Raw genomic sequence first — 6,017 nt, 5'->3', positions numbered from 1 at the left:
GTGTGTGTGTGTGTGTGTGTGTGTGTGTGTGTGTGTGTGTGTGTGTGTGTGTGTGTGTGTGTGTGTGTGTGTGTGTGTGTGTGTGTGTGTGTGTGTGTGTATATATTTATATATATATATATTTTATGACACATTCAATATATTAAGAGTATTTTACTGTTGTCATTGTCGGAGTGGACATGTTTGCGGAGCGCACAAGCTATGCTACACTTGTGAGAAACAAGTTTTGGTTAATTTCATTCCATTTATGAGTTTTGTCAATTTCTTGTCTTTTTGTTTGAAGCGCTCATGTCAGTGTTAAGTATGGACGCGCACCTGATTACGCATTGAAGTAGGCCTAGGCTACCTGGCCTGCGTGCTAATGTACGCCTATGAATGTGCCCATTTGGGGATCTGATTGTCCTAACTCACCACCAATGAGCTGTGGAGCTTCTCAAAGTAATTGTTTACTTGCTGTTTGAGGTGAAGAAACAAGGTCTGTTTACATCCATGGAGAATGACAATAGTTCCTCAATGTAGCCTATTAGAAAAATCTTGCCAGCTCTCTACTTTTCGATAACCACTCCACATGGAAGGAGAGAAAAATGTAATGGTCTGACCCAGTGGAAACATAATAAAATAGGCCTACCTGGTTACTTCTTATCTGTTGCGCAAATAGCCTACAGCTGTGTCTGTCAGGAGATGGAAATCACTGGTGTGGAAAACTGATACCCTAGTAGGGCTGGACCAAGTTGATAGTTGATACAATGTTTCAAGTTCCTTGCAGACAGATCATGCCTAGCATAGGATATTTATTTTTATCAGGATATTTTCTCCCTGCAGGGAGCAATGTTTTTGTTGGCTTTGCACTGAGTAAACCAAACATTACATAAGCATTAAACTACACCTGCAATAACATCTGCTAAACACGTGTATGTGACAAATAAAATTTGATGAGGAACACCTCCTTCCTATACTGTTAAGTAGCACCCCCCCCCATTTTGCCCTTAGAACAGCCTCAATTCGTCGGCGCATGGACTCTACAAGGTGTCGAAAGCATTCCACAAGGATGCTGGCCCATGTTTACTTCAATGCTTGCCACAGTTGTCAAGTGGGTGGACCATTCTTCATATACACAGGAAACTGTTGTGTGAAAAACCCAGGAGCATTGCAGTTATTGACACAAACCGGTACGCCTGGAACCTACTACCATACCCTGTTCAGAGGCACTTAAATATTTTGTCTTGCCCGTTCACCCTCTGAATGGCACACACACAATCCATATCTCAATTGTCTCAAGGTTTAAAAATCCTTCTTTAACCTGTTTCCTCCCCTTCATCTACACTGATTGAAGCGGATTTAACAAGTGACATAAGGGATAATAGCTTTCACTTGGATTCACCTGGTCAGTCTGTCATGGAATGTGCAGGTGTTCTTAATGTTTTCTATACTCCGTGAACATGTTATTTTTATATAGTTGGCAATGGCAATAGAAGTTATTTTCGATTTCTAGAATTTTTATTAACCACATGACAATGATTTTAAGATACAAAGATATTATAAATTAAACTGTTCCATGCATGTTAAAACCTCAACTGGCATGCAGGTTGGTAGAAATGGTAAGATAAACTGGCACTCGATATGAAACAAGTTGCCGACCCCTGGTTTAGCCTATTTCCGGCAACTTCAGGAGCTTAAAGGCAGAATCTGTGAAGGCCAGCAGGAGCGGGAGGAGGATGGTCAGGTTGGTTACAGTTTTTTTTCTTCTTCTAGTTATCTTGATCTCTGGCTCCCTCTTGAGTCATTTGTCTCAATTATTTCCTCAAACTGTGCCCTTAAAGAATCAGACAAGCTCAGTTCATATAGTTAATTTTATTAAAACATATACATACATATATATATATATATGTGTATGTATATATGTATGTATATATGTGTATGTATATGTGTGTGTATGTATGCATGCGTATGTATATATACATATACACTTAAATATACTGCTCAAAAGAATAAAGGGAACACTAAAATAACACATCCTAGATCTGAATGAATGAAATAATCGTATTAAATACTTTTTTCTTTACATAGTTGAATGTGCTGACAACAAAATCACACAAAAATAATCAATGGAAATCCAATTTATCAACCCATGGAGGTCTGGATTTGGAGTCACACTAAAAATTAAAGTGGAAAACCACACTACAGGCTGATCCAACTTTGATGTAATGTCCATAAAACAAGTCAAAATGAGGCTCAGTAGTGTGTGTGGCCTCCACGTGCCTGTATGACCTCCCTACAACGCCCGGACATGCTCCTGATGAGGTGGCGGATGGTCTCCTGAGGGATCTCCTCCCAGACCTGGACTAAAGCATCCGCCAACTCCTGGACAGTCTGTGGTGCAACGTGGCGTTGGTGGATGGAGCGAGACATGATGTCCCAGATGTGCTCAATTGGATTCAGGTCTGGGGAACGGGCGGGCCAGTCCATAGCATAAATGCCTTCCTCTTGCAGGAACTGCTGACACACTCCAGCCACATGAGGTCTAGCATTGTCTTGCATTAGGAGGAACCCAGGGCCACCCGCACCAGCATATGGTCTCACAAGGGGTCTGAGGATCTCATCTCGGTACCTAATGGCAGTCAGGCTACCTCTGGCGAGCACATGGATGGCTGTGCGGCCCCCCAAAGAAATGCCACCCCACACCATGACTGACCCACTGCCAAACCGGTCATGCTGGAGGATGTTGCAGGCAGCAGAACGTTCTCCACGGCGTCTCCAGACTCTGTCACGTCTGTCACATGTGCTCAGTGTGAACCTGCTTCCTAAGTGGACAGTTTGATTTCACAGAAGTGTGATTGACTTGGAGTTACATTGTGTTGTTTAAGTGTTCCCTTTATTTTTTGAGCAGTGTATATACATACACATATATACATACATGTATATATACGTATATATACATGTATATATACACACATGTATATATTTATATATACACATATATATATATACATACACACACGTATATACACACACACACATATACATATATACAGAGACACACATATATATACACATATATATATATACGTATATGTGTATATGTGTATATGTATATATATGTATGTATATATATGTATACGTATATATATATATATATGTATACGTATATATATATATATATATATATATATATGTATATATATACATATATACACATATATATATATATATACATACATACATATATACATATATACATACATATATACATACATATATATACATACATATATATACATATACACATATACACATATACATATATATACACATATACACATATACATATATATACACATATACACATATACATATACACACATATACATATATATACACATATATACATACACATATATATATACACATATATACATACACATATATATATATATACATACACACATATATATATATACATACACACATATATATATATACATACACACATATATATATATATATATACATACACACATATATATATATATATACACACACACATATATATATATATATACACACACACATATATATATATATACACACACACACACTACCGTTCAAAAGTTTGGGGTCACTGAGAAATGTCCTTGTTTTTGAAAGAAAAGCTAAACATTTTTGTCAATTAAAATACCATCATATTGATCAGAAATACAAGACAGACATTGTTAATTTTGTAAATTACTATTGTAGCTGGAAACGGCTGATTTAAAAATAAAAAAATAATGGAATATCTACATAGACGTACAGAGGCCCATTATCAGTAACTATCACTCCTGTGTTCCAATGGCACGTTGTGTTAGCTAATCCAAGTTCATCAAGCTTATAATTTTAAAAGGCTAACTGATCATGAGAAAACCCTGAAAACGGTTGTGCTGATTTAAAGAAGCAATAAAACTGACCTCGTATATATGTGGAGTGGAGTGGTTGAAAAATGAGTTTTAATGACTCCAACCTAAAGTTTATGTAAACTTCCGACTTAACTGTATGTGTGCATGTGTATATATGTGTATGTATACATATGTGTCAGTGCGTGTATATATACAGTTGAAGTCGGAAGTTTACATACACTTAGGTTGGCGTCATTGAAACTCGTTTTTCAACCACTCATGTTGTGGGGGTGCTTTGCTGCAGTGGTGCACTTCACAAAATAGATGGCATCATGAGGCAGGAAAATTATGTGGATATATTGAAGCAACATCTCAAGACATCAGTCAGGAAGTTAAAGCTTGGTCGCAAATGGGTCTTCCAAATGGACAATGACCCCAAGCATACTTCCAAAGTTGTGGCAAAATGGTTTAAGGACAACAAAGTCAAGGTATTGTAGCGGCCATCACAAAGCCCTGACCTCAATCCTATAGAACATTTGTGGGCAGAACTGAAAAAGCATGTGCCGAGCAAGGAGGCCTACAAACCTGACTCAGTTACACCAGCTCTGTTAGGAGGAATGGGCCAAAATTCACCCAACTTATTGTGGGAAGCTTATGGAAGGCTACCCAAAACGTTTGACCCAAGTTAAACAATTTAAAGGCAATGCTACCAAATACTAATTGAGTGTATGTAAACTTCTGACCCACTGGGAATGTGATGAAAGAAATAAAAGCTGAAATAAATCATTCTCTCTACTATTATTCTGACATTTCACATACTTAAAATAAAGTGGTGATCCTAACTGACCTAAGACAGTGAATTTTTACAAGGATTAAATGTCAGGAATTGTGAAAAACTGAGTTTACATACACCTTAGCCAAATACATTTAAACTTCTGACCACAACTGTATAATGCATGTTAGAACCAGGTATAAACGGGGCTAAATAGAGGTAAGAAGGGCTCAAGGAAAGGGTGTGATGTGTGAGTATGTGCGTGAGCGAGCAGGTGTAGCGCGTATGTGTGAGTGTGTGCGCGAGTGTGTGAAACAGAAGAGGCGTGCTTGAGAATGGTGGAGGGGGAGGTAAGGGTCGGCCATGGTGAAGAGGTGGGTTTTTAGGCAGGACTGAAAGATGATGATGGACTCAGTCACGGATGGCTGTGGGGAGGGAGTTCCAGAGCCTAGGAGCAACCCTGGAGAAGGCCCTGTCACTGAAACTCTGGAGCTTGGACCTGGGGATGACAAGGTGGCCAACTGTGGTTGAGCTTAGAGAGCATGAGGGCTGGTACTGTAGGAGAGAAGAAGGTCAGAGAGGTAAGGGGTAGCCAGGTGGAGGAGAGCTTTTTAGGTCAGGAGGATCTTGTAATTAATGCGGTGGGAGACAGGGAGCCAGTGGAGTTCACAGAGGATGGGGGTGATATGCTGCCAGGATGATTTAGTGTGGGTTAGAAGATGGGCTGCTGAGTTTTGAACCATTTGGAGCTTATCAAGGGAGTTTGTGTTAGTGCCGGGGAGTAGTGAGTTGCAATAGTCTATTCGGGAGAAGAGATGAAAGCATGGATGAGAGTTTTGGCCGGCAGGACAGGAGAGGGAGGGGCTGACTTTGGCGGATTTGCGTAAGTGGAATAATTTGTTTTTTACAGTCTGACGGATGTGGTGGTTGAGGGATAGGGTCTTAAGGTAGACAAACATACATATTTCTGTCCAAATACCTTTCACAATTGCCTCATACAACCTTTGGATTGCTGCCATTGAGGTCTGATTCATCATACCAGTGTGAGGACAGTGCAGTTGACGACAAAATGTTATCCCTCTTCCTCTTGCTGAGGAGTAGCAGGGGGTACACTCCTACCTTGTGGAACCTATGTACCTGGAATCATTAATGACAAAATAACTTCCAGAAACACAACAAATACCAGTCAGTAATGACATATAGATTTACAGTCTTAAATGAGACAACAACAATGAGACAACAACAAATAAGTGCATAGGGCCTATCATTTCCCTAAGGTAGAAATGCATTCATCTTTTTAAAGAAAAACATAATAAAGCTTACCAGCTTGTTTGCTGCATTAACCAAGGTTGCATATCTTCCATGTTTCATTG

The sequence above is a fragment of the Salmo salar genome, chromosome 22, assembly GCF_965601325.2.
Source record: "Salmo salar chromosome 22, fSalSal1, whole genome shotgun sequence".
NCBI lineage: Eukaryota > Metazoa > Chordata > Actinopteri > Salmoniformes > Salmonidae > Salmo > Salmo salar.
The sequence above is the reverse complement of the archived record's forward strand: the minus strand, read 5'-3'. Positions refer to the sequence as shown.